This window comes from Lepus europaeus, chromosome X (genome assembly GCF_033115175.1).
Source record: "Lepus europaeus isolate LE1 chromosome X, mLepTim1.pri, whole genome shotgun sequence".
Taxonomy (NCBI): Eukaryota; Metazoa; Chordata; class Mammalia; order Lagomorpha; family Leporidae; genus Lepus; species Lepus europaeus.
In genome coordinates, this window is record NC_084850.1 from 131,697,378 (window position 1) to 131,709,609 (window position 12,232).

The following is a 12,232-nucleotide window of genomic DNA, read 5'->3' on the forward strand; positions in this document are numbered from 1 at the left end:
AGAGAGATTAACTGGCTTGAGGGCACATAAATAAAAAGTTATGAGGCAAAGATTCAAAATGAGGTAATCTATTACTAGGACCCATACTCTTAGCTACTAGGCTACATTCCCGTCCTGAAAATTAAAAGTCTTTCTACTGCAGATTCAAATATTCAGCAAGAAACCTTGGCATTTCAAAGCTGAGAAATGTTCTAAGAAAAACCTGCTCTAACATCCACATCTTACAGGTGAGGAAGTAAGTCCAGGAAGGAGAGGGTGAGCCTTATCTGAGTCATGCAATACAGTGGCACAGCTATGACCACATCAAGACTCCTACCCTCCTGGCACACTTCTGTCCACTACTTTTCATTGCCTATCCATTTATACCAGCTACTTGCAAGTTAACAGAAAAATATGACAATAATGTTCTGTAATTCCAAAGTGAAGCTGTTACCACACATTTTTTAGAAGTTACTTTGGGGGGCTGGTGCCGTGGCTCACTTGGTTAATCCTCCGCCTGCACTGCCAGCATCCCATATGGGCGCCGGTTCTAGTCCCAGCTGCTCCTCTTCCAGTCCAGCTCTCTGCTTTAGCCTGGAAAAGCACTGGAGGATGGCCTGGGTACTTGGACCCCGGGACCCGCGTGGGAGAAGCTCCGGGCTCCTGGCTTTGGATTGGCACAGCTCCGGCCGTTGCAGCCGGAGTGAACCAGCGGAGGGAAGACCTTTCTCTCTGTCTCTCCCTCTCACTGCCTGTAACTCTACTTCTCAAATAAATAAATAAAATATTTTTAAAAAAGAAATTACTTTAGAAAAACATATTAGGCCAGTTTTATCAATTCAGATCTATGTTAGTCAAAGCCTTCTAGTCTCCTACCTATTACCCTACTATCTACCCATTAACCTGAAAATATTTGTCAATTTGGAAATAGGTAGAAATATAGCTAGATTGGGAGGGTGGCGGTTAGAGTGAAAAGGGTGGTTAATAAGTTATCTTTACTGTCCACACCATGGGTAGAATCCAGAAGCAAGTTAGGAGATCTGTAATCTACTAGCTTTGGCTACTAACAAGCAGTATCCCCTTCTTCTATCAAGACTTCAATTTCTCTATCTGTAAAAGGAGACCATCTCTAGCCCTCTTTCACCTTCCATCCTCTGCAGCCAGCCTATACCACGTTCCTCTGGTAGAAGGGCTCTTCACTGAGTTCCAGCAATAGGTTCTGGAGGTCCAGAAACCTCTGAATAAAGACAACATTTTTTACCTAATATTAATGTGTAATATCCCAGTGACATATGTTTGTCAAAGAATTGCATGACAACAATAAACAAATAAATGAAGCTAGAAATCACTTCTCAGAAACTTGGGGAGGAGAAACTATACAGCAGAGGATATGGGAATGACTCAAGTAGAGGGGCAAAACCCCTAGAAACACAATTCAGCAGCCATACAACGCATCAATCTGTGTAGGTGAATTTCATCCAAAGCAGCTCTGGGTTCTTGCAGCAAGGATGAGGAAAGAAGGTGTGAGGGGAACTGCCTAAAGAATCATTTTAGAAAGAAAGGAAAGGGAGATTGGGTTGAAGTGTAGGCAGAAAGGCTGCGTGGACCAAGGCTTAATGGGAGATCTCAACACAGCATTTAGTATTTGAAACCCCATCCCTGATTAGTCATTAACATGTTAGAAACTGTGTGAACAAGTACACATGTGCACACACATGCCCATGCACAAACATGTACATAGCAGCCCCCAGCCACCTACAGGTTTACCCACTGGGCTTCTTACTCCATCCCTGGGCTCCCTATTCACCATCAAGTGTGGTCTTTTCTATCCATCACCAATTGATACAGTTGGCTGTCATACTCAAATGGTTTCTCTCCCAACCCTAAGAGATAGGGGGTGGGGTGGTCAGGGGAGTCAAATAAGAAGAGAATAGGGAATATTCCCCACCCTCAATTCAGTCAAAAAATCTCCACCTTTTTTTCTCCTGAGTAAAATAATTATTGCTTAGGGGAAGGGGGAAGCCATGAACACCACTGGAACAGGACTCACTCCTGCAAAATCCTCCTACTTCTATCATAGGATCTAGAAAACTAGAGCACAGGAAGTAAGGTGGCAAGATTATGGGCCCTATCTGTCCCAAAGTCTTCGTTATTTTGCAGAAGGCTTTCTCAGTCCCGGCACTACTGACATTTGGAAATGGAGAATTTTCTTGCTGTTAGGAAAGGGAGTCCTACTTTATACAGTGTAGGATGTCTAGCAGCATCTCTTGCCACTACCTGCCAGATGCCTGTGGACTGCCCTCCACAGGTGTGAAAAACAAAATTGTCTCTGTACATCTCCAAGTATCCTCTGAAGATGGGCAAAATCACCTGGTTTGAAGACAACTGTTTTACAGAGGAACTAAAGGGGGTTAAATGGTTTGCCCTAGGATCTTCTTGGTGGTAGACTCATGACTACAACAGGGGTTCACAAATTTTGGAATTTCACAGAACAGTAAATCCCCATCCCCACAAACAAAGAGAATCAACATAAAGTTCACAACATTTTACTTTGTTAAGACGTTTACCCCTAACTATTAATACCCACTATCATAATAGAAAACTTAAAAAGTAGAACCAGAAAAAAATCTTAAAACTGAATAAACTGGGGCCGGCGCCATGGCTCACTTGGTTAGTCCTCCAGCTGCGGCGCCAGCATCCCATGTGGGCATCGGGTTCTGGTCCCACCTGCTCCTCTTCCAGTCCAGCTCTCTGCTCTGGCCTGGGAAGTGGAGGATGGCCCAGGTGTTTGGGCCCCTGAACCCGCATGGGAGACCAGGCGGAAGCATCGGCCATTTGGGGGGTGAACCAACGGAAGGAAGACCTTTCTTTCTGTCTCTCTTTCTCACTGTCTAACTCTGCCTGTCAAATAAAAAAAAAGAACTGAATAAACTTAGTTTTACAAGTAAGTCACTCTTTGGTCCTAATTCTCCTTTCATGGTGAACTACCAGACCACAAATCAGTTTGGTCAGATAACACAGCCCTAGAGACTCCATGAATCATACCATTGCCCTATTTGGGTTCAGAGACTCCCAAAGGACTGAAAAGAAATCAAGGGGTCTGTCACGTTGGACAAGAAAAAAATTACATCTTTATTTCCTCTAGCCTAACAGAAATTTAGCATTTCTTTCTATTATAAATGTAAGCAGCAAACCACTGTAGTATCATTAAAAATACCTATAACTTTATCATCTACCAAATCAGGTATTTTTATATCATGTTACAGTTGTTGCAGACAACTTAATGTATTATTTATGTTCATTACTACTTTGAAAGTACAGTAGTTTTTTCCATCACTGTTATTTCTTTTATTTAATCATTAATTTAAAAAAATATCAGTTATGATGCTGCTTAGGATTCCTGCATCCCATATGGTAGTGCCTGAGTCCAAGTCCCAACCTTGTAGTCCATTCCAGCTTCCTGCTACTGGGTACCCTGGGAGGCAGCAGGTGACGGCTCAAGTAATTGAGTCCCTGGTCCCTGTCACTCACATGGGAGACCCAGATTGAGTTCCTGGCTCCTGGCTTGGCCTGACCTAGCCCTAGTTGCTGTGGGCATTTGGGGACTGAACCAGGAAATGGAAGATTGCTCTCTATTTCTGTGTGTGTGTCCTTCTCTCTGTGTCCCTCTTTCTCTGTGTGTGCTTATGTATATTTCTACCTTTCAAATAAATAGAAATAAATATTTAAATAAGAAGCACATATATTGCTATATATTTTAAATATATTAGTGACTAATTTAACATAAGAAGTTTCCTTTATAATGATATATCTTTGTAGGAATTCAAAACATTATTTCAAGGAGCCCACAGATGTCAGATGGCCAAAGAGGCTCATGGCACCAACATGGCAGGAACCCTATTCTAGATCCTGTCTAACCTTCCTTTAGTCTTCACAGTCCCCAGAAAGACAGGTAATAGTAGCTACCACAGCAAAAGTCCTACTGCCCCTCAATTTTTACTGCCCTTTCTTCCCCCCTCCAAGTAAGCTGTTTCACTGCAGCTCGGACTAGGGTGAGGCTGGAGGGATGCCAAGTGCCAGCAACTAAGGAGGCACTCACTCTTAGTGTTGTGTAAAAGCAGAGTCTGCACTGGCATGACCCTGACAGGAAGTGTCCCTTGAAAAGCTTCGTTCTGGCCACCAGTGCAACTAAACCTATGTATTTAGTCATAGCTTGAGCAAAGCTCTTGAAAATGCTCAATCCAACTTTCATGGGAAATCATCATTGGCTCAATACAGGAATTACCAGGGAACTGTTAAAAATCCTGATTCTCAGTCTGGAGCAAATTTTTGGAAATGGACCCAGGCACCTGTATTTTTTATTTTGTATTTAAAACTCTCCAGGTGCTCCTCAGGCACAGACAAGGTTAGCAACTGGCCCCGAGAAAGACGGCAGACTGGGATGACTTCTCCAATTGTTTCAGCTTAAAGAGTGACAGATGACCAAGATGCTTTCTGCATGCATAAACATTTATATCTTTATTCAATCACTGATTCAACCAATATGCACTGAGTGCCTATAATGGCCCACGATGCAATGGCTGATTGCCAGATTCTCTTCCCTTCCCTTTAATCAAGCTTACAAACAGTAAGGAAGACAAACAAACAAAAAAAGTCAAACCTATAAGGAATATTTACGAACCCTGATAAATGCTATAAGGAAACAGATGCTGAGAGAGAACAAAGTAGGGTGGGGACAGTCCTACAGAAGCGTTATTCAACAGGCCCACCCAAGGATTACCAAACTTCCTCGGGATACACTGCTGCTCAGATTTATTATTTTCTTTTGATTGGGCATTTTGCAATTCTGAAAGGGTAGATATTAACTTGCACAAAACTATCAGCTAACAAGTACTTGTTGCCTGATAGCAAATGAATTTCATTTTAGAAAACAAAGCAATAGCCAAGCTGCACTTTTATTGTATTGCCCTGGAGGACATTTGCCAGTTTTATATGTAATTTACCAATCCTACTCCAGTATCTTTTCTTTATATGATTATAAATAATTCTGACTCTCTATACTTGTACTTTTTTGAATCAGCTTTACCATGTGCTCGTTCTGTCATTAATGAATTAATCTGATAGGACCTACCTTACATGGGGGGGGGGGGCACATAGTCTGAATCCTGAAGGATGAGAAGGGGCCAGTCATGGGAAGCAAAGAAGAAGAACAGACCCCCAGGAACATAAAACCTTGAGATAACATGGACATATGTACTACAGGAGGAAAATGATCACCCAGAAATAGCTGAAAGGCCAATGAGGCTGGAAGACAGAGAGCAAACAAGGGGTGAGGTCTGAGATGAGGATGGAAAAGTAGGTAGGGATCAGATTACCTAGAGCATTACAGATCAAGCAGAGACTCAATTCTGTACTAAGTGTGATGAGCCAACCACTGGAGGGTTTTAAGAAGGGAGATAAAATTATCTGATGTGGATTTTTAAAACATCATGCTTTCCTTGAAGAGAATAGAGAAATGAAAGAACAAGTTGGGCTTAGAATAGAGAAATGAGGGAGCAAGTCCTAGAACGCTTGCTGACAGTAGCAATATCACATGAATACTTAGCAAACAGTTTCAACCATTAGATAACAACTTAAGAAAACATTTACCAGAAGGTCCAATGCCTTCTATAAATTTTAAGAATCATGCATTTGGAAACACCTCTTAAATATCTAACATGGTGTAGTTTGTTTAACCAGTAAACTTAAGCACAAACATATAAAGTATTTTTTGTTTCTTTCTACCAATAAGTATAAAACATATGATGCAGAGATTCAAGTCACACGAATGAAAATGTATCTTTGATTAATTTAGCAGCTTAAATTTATGGACAATCTTATCTATAAGCCGATTAAAATAAAACTCTTAATAAAATTTTCCCATGTGGACATACAATATGTACACATATATAACATAATAGACCAATATAGCAATTTTAATAATAGCTTTTAAAATCTTTAACTCTTTTTGTAAATTGCCAATTGATTTGAATTGCTTTTTGTTTTTAGTAACCTCAGTTAACCATACTTTCTCTCAGTTGGTACTGTTAATACATTATTGGCTTCATGTGTTTACAGAGCCATCCCAAAGTACTGAATACAATAGAAGTGGCTGGAAAAAGTCCATAGGAACCTACAGGAGGACAGCTAAACACAGAACCAACAACGCTTTAGTTTTATGAGCAGCAAATCATATATAACTGTGGATGACAAAAGACTTTAAGTTGCCATGTTTAAAATTATAAACTCATTTCTCTATTCTAAGCCCAACTTGTTCTTTCATTTCTCTATTCTCCTCAAGGTAGGAAACTAATTCTATTATGAAGGAATCTGTAGGACACACAATTTAAACTTTAGACCTTATAAAAGAGATGGCTAACATTTTTCTGTAATAGCATAGCCAAAATAAGAGCTTAAATTATAATCGCATGGCTAGATTTACTTCGCCATCAGCAAAGTAAACAGTAAGTAGAAAAAACCTCCCTTTCAGACCAAAGGGAAAGAAAGTTTTTAAGTGAGAATATAATTTTCCTCATGGGCATTGTCTACCTTAGAAAAACTACTACAGAACATGCCTGTGACTATAGACTTGTAGTTCAGGCCACCGAAGATTAGAGATGGGACATGGCCACTCTCTTTCTTGACTTGCATCCTCTGGTCTGCTTTAACAAAAACCAGGAGGAAAAGAAAGCTAGGCATCAGAAGCAACGGGTGGCAGGCCTATTAATGGCTGATCTATACAGTGATCTGCCCTCAAGGAGACCCAACAGGCCAGTCCACTGCAGTAGCTTTCAATGTGGTAAGCCTGGGCTTCAGCAGAAGTCAACATGTGAAGAGCCCTGGCAGCTCTGCCAAGAGTTGGATCATTGGAAATGGACCTGCCCTGGAGTCGAAGGATGCCCAGCTCAGAGCCACAGATCTTATTGGCTCTAAGCTGAAAAGCCCTTCATTCAGCCCAACTTCCAAAGTGACCACTGCAGCTGAGGGGACGGCCAAGTAGGGTCAGCAACATTCCAGGCAGAACTGTAAATTTCTTGTTAGAGATGCCCCCTGCCTTTACCTGGCCAGCTCTCCTCCCAGGCCAGCTAAGTAATGAAAGTCAACAGAGTGCCTTCCCCTAGGAAGTTCACACCCCCCTTAGGATGTACCCCATGCGAAGAGATAGATACGTCTGGGCCTCTTAACTTACAAGGCCTAAAGCCCAACAGATTATTACCAGGCCCCTTCTATCAGGTTCTATTTGCCTCTCAATCAGAAAACTTAATTGTAGCACCTTTCTTAGCTCCTCTAATAATGACTCTGTCCTTTGTTCTAGACCCTGTCTAGCACACTTGGGCCTCATTCCTTTGTAATCATAACCTCTACTCTACCACCAATGGCTCTACTCCCAACCTGTGTGTACTGATGATCCTCTTCCCCACTTAATGCTGTATAATTGTTCAGACCTGGTTAATGCCACTCTTAGGATCATTGGTTACTATCCTCACCCTGTCTTTTATGACCTTGTCTAAATATGATCAGAGTTGGCGAACTTGGAAGGCTTCCATAGCCTTGGCAACTCATGACGAGAGCCTAGGGTGGTTACTGGTGCCATAAACTAGAGTGTCAATTTGTTGGGTCAACAACAAGAGTCACTGTGCACTTGCTCCTCATGTGGGATCTCTGTCCTTAATGTGCTGTACATTGTGATTTAATGCTATAACTAGTATTCAAACAGTATGTTTCACTTTGTGTTTCTATGTGGGTGCAAACTGTTGAAATCTTTACTTAATATGTACTAAACTGATCTTCTGTATATAAAGAGAATTGAAAATGAATCTTGATGTGAATGGAAGGGGAGAGGGAGCAGGAGAGTGGAGGGTTGTGGATGGGAGGGAAGTTATGGGAGGGGGAAGCCATTGTAATCCATAAGCTGTACATTGGAAATTTATATTCATTAAATAAAAGTTAAAAAAAAATCATGCTTTCAAAAATAGGAAAAGATACCAGAGGAGAGAAGAGGGGAGGGGATGGGGAACCAACAATGAAACCACTATGATATCTAGGTAAGTTGGGGAAGCTGGTCTGGACTAGTAGGGACAAACAGATAGAGGTAACAAGCAGTGAGACTGGAACCACATTGCCAGAAGTTTTGATGGATTATATTATAGAGTGAAGGAAAGAGAGGAATACAGGATGACTTCTGGGTTTCTGGCTGGTATATCTGTGTACATGGTAGTGGCATTTACTGAAATGGGAAAAACCAAAGGTTAGAGGTTAACATCCACATGCCACAGATGCGTGTCATTCATGAAATAAAAGCACCATCCTCGACTCCCTGGGTATGACTCCTTGGGTGTGACAGGGCTACCATAGCCTTTCAAATTAAGTTCCCACAGAGCATTTTCCTTGGCCGTCAAAGTTTGTGTCATAAAATACATTAAACTAATATATTTCTTTTTTGAATCTTTTTTCTTTTTTAATAAATGTAAATTTACAAAGTGCAACTTTTGCATTTTGTGGCTTTTTCCCCCATAACCTCCCTCCCACCCACAGCCATCCCATCTCCCACTCCCTCTCCCATCCCACTCTTAATCAAGATTTATTTTCAATTATCTTTATATACAGATCAACTTAGTATATACTAAGCAAAGATTTCAATAGACTGCACCCACACAACTGCACAAGATATAGAGTACTGTTCACCTAGTAGTTTTACCGTTAATTCGCATAGTACAACACATTAAGGACAGAGATCCTACATGGGGAGCAGGTGCACAGTGACTCCCATTGTTGACTTAACAATTGACACTCAGTAATCATCCAAGGCTCTTGTCATGAGCTGTCGAGGCTATGGAAGCCTCTTGAGTTCACCAACTCTGAACTTATTTAGTCAAGGCCATATCGCAGTGGAGGTTCCTTCCTCCCTTCAGGGAAAGGTGCCTCCTTTGATGGACCGTTCTTTCTGCTGGGATCTTGTTTACCAAATTCTTTCATTCAGGTCGTTTTTGCCACAGTGTCTTGGCTTTCCATGCCTGCGATAAACTAATATATTTCAGGAAACAAACTAGATAGAACTGGAGTCATGATGCAGTAAGTTAAGCTACCTCTTGCAATGCTGCCATCCCATATCAGAGCACTGATCTGAATCCAGGCTGCTCTGCTTCCAATCCAGCTCCCTACTATGCACGTTGGAAAGCAGAAGATTGTCCAAATACCTAGGACCCTGCCACACACATGAGAGACTCAGATGGAGTTCTGGGCTCCTGGTTTCAGCCTGGCATAGCCCTGGCCATTGCAGCCATTTGGGAAGTGAATCAGAGGATAGAAGATCTCTTTCTCTGTCTGTCCCTCTCTCTGTAACTCTGCCTTTCCAATAAAGATTTTTTTTTTATTTTTTTTTTGTTTTTATTTATTTTTTACAGGCAGAATGGACAGTGAGAGAGAGAGACAGAGAGAAAGGTCTTCCTTTTGCCGTTGGTTCACCCTCCAATGGCCGCCGCGGTAGGCGCGCTGCGGCCAGCGCACCGCGCTGTTCCGATTGCAGGAGCCAGGTGCTTATCCTGGTCTCCCATGGGGTGCAGGGCCCAAGGACTTGGGCCATCCTCCACTGCACTCCCTGGCCACTGCAGAGAGCTGGCCTGGAAGAGGGGCAACCGGGACAGGATCGGTGCCCCGTCCAATAAAGATTTTTAAGAAAAAGGAAAAGAAACAAAGTAGAAAATTCTAAGTGACAGGTGAATGTTTTGTCCAATTTTCTCAACATATGCTCACTATAAACAACTTTTATTTAATAAATCTTTTAATGAAAAAAGGTAATTAAGAATTAACTCTAGATATATTTAAACCCTCAAGGGTAAAAGGCAGCATTTAGGTGCATAAAATACAACTCAGAGTGTCCATGTCCAGCAAACAGCCAAGTGGAGACTCCTGACTCTGGTAGGAAGAACAGGGCTGTGGGAGGCTAGTGTGCCAGGACTGTGAGAAAAACTGAGGGTGTATGGGATGACTCATGGTGTGCCTGGGACTTTGAACAGTCACAGTGGGAGACTTCACATACTTGGGGTTTCCTGATTACCTGATGAGGGACATTGCTGGGAAATTTGAGCTTACCCTGAGAACTGCACAGATTCTTTGTGTGGTCCTTAGGGCAGAGTAGATGAATATTACACCCACTAGGGCTAGCACTCAGATACTGGTCTCCTCTGAGGAGAGGAGCTCAGCTGAGCAGAATAAACTTCCTTCCTGATTAAAAAAAAAATGAGGAGATTTACCCCCCACAAAACCCAGGTGTGTTGCCTTAGACATGCCCTTCACCATGGAGAACTGAACAGAGCTCCCTGGCCACACCCACCACACATCTCTAGTTATTCCCTGAAAGCAAACACTCCACTTATCTACACAGGCTTAGTACAAAGATAAAAGCCACCACTGCGAAAAAACAAAGAAGAAATCAACGAGTATCTCCACAAATGCACAATAACAAATGCACTAATTCAAGAAACAAGATTAAGGAAGACAATATGATGCCCACAGAAGAATATAACACTTCAATACTAGATTGAGAAGATGATGAGATGAAAGAAATTCAAGAAACGGAATTCAAAAAAATGATCATAAGATTACATAGAAGGGGCCAGCGCTGTGGCACAGTGGGTTAACGCCCTGGCCTGAAATGTCGGCATCCCATGTGGGCACCGGTTCTAGTCCCAGCTGCTCCTCTTCCAATCCAGCTCTCTGCTATGGCCTGGGAAAGCAATGAAAGATGGCCCAAGTCCTTGGGCCCCTGCACCCACGTGGGAGACCTGGAGGAAGCTCCTGGCTTCAGATCAGCTCAGCTCCTGCTGTTGCAGCAATCTGGGGAGTAAACCAGCAGATGGAAGACCTCTCTGTGTAACTCTTTCAAATAAATAAAAAATTTTAAATTCTTTTTAAAAAAAGATTACATAGAAGTAATCAGAAGCAAATGCATGAAGTACTGAAATCCATACATGAAATGAAAGAAAACTTCTCCCACAAAATAGAGATCTTAAAGAGAAATCAAAATGAAATTAAGAATACAATAGAAAAAATTAAAAAATGGAGTGGAAAGCCTTAACAACAGAATCGGTGAACCAGAAGAAAGAATATCTGAATTAGAAAACAAAGCACAGGAAATTATACAGTCAAACCAAAAACAAGAAGAGGAAATTAGAAAAATAAAAAACACTGTTGGGACTCTATAGGATACTATCAACCAACCCAACATACAAGTTCTAGGAGTTTCTGAAGGCATGGAAAGAGAGAAAGGATTAGAAGGCCTTTTTAGTGAAATAATAACAGAAAACTTCCCTAATTTGGAAAAAGAAAGGGACATCCAAGTATAGGAAGCACATAGAATGCCTAATAGACATGACCAGAAAAGATCTTCACCACAGCACACTATAATCAAACTCACCACAGTAAAACATAAAGAAAACATTCTAAAATCTGCATGAGAGAAACACCAAATTACTTTCAGAGAAAGGCTCTCCAAGTAGACTCATAGAGGACTTCTCATCAGAAACCCTACAAGCTAGGATAGAATGGCAAGATATATTCCAAGTCTTAAGAGAAAAAAAAAAACTGTCAACTCAGAATAATCTACCCTGCAAAGCACTTATTTATAAATGAAAGTGAAATAAAGACCTTCTATAACAAACAGAAATTGAAAGAATTTTCACTACCTGCCCAACCCTACAAAAGATGCTTAAGGATGTGCTGCACAGAGAAACACAGAAACATGGTCATCACTACAAAAGAAGGTAAAGGAAGAAAATCTCCCAGTAGAAGTTCAAAGAAAACTCAAAGTAAAAAAATAGGAATATTTTTGGAAAAATGGCAGGGCAAAATCATTATTTATCAATAGTCACCTTGAATGTAAATAGCCTCAATTCTCCAGTTAAAAGACACAGACTGGCTGAATGGATTAAAAAACAAAACCCATCTATTTGCTGCCAACAAGAAACACATCTCACCAACAAAGATGTATGCAGACTGAAAGTAAAAGGATGATAAAAGATATTCCATGTCAACAGAAACCAAAAAGAGCTGGTGCAGGGCCGGTGCCATTGCACACTAGGTTAATCCTCCACCTACAGTGCCAGCATCCCATATGGGTGCCGGTTCTAGTCCCAGCTGCTCCTCTTCCAGTCCAGCTCTCTGCTGTGGCCTGGGAAGGCAGTGGAGGATGGCCCAAGTGCTTGGGCCCCAGCAC

General features: G+C 41.6%; 1 protein-coding gene across 6 annotated transcripts in view; it reads right to left on the reverse strand.

The window, feature by feature from the left end:
* REPS2 (RALBP1 associated Eps domain containing 2) overlaps positions 1–12,232 on the reverse strand; it is a 258,360-nt gene that overhangs the window by 177,296 nt on the left and 68,832 nt on the right. The gene's annotated exons all lie outside the window — the stretch shown is intronic.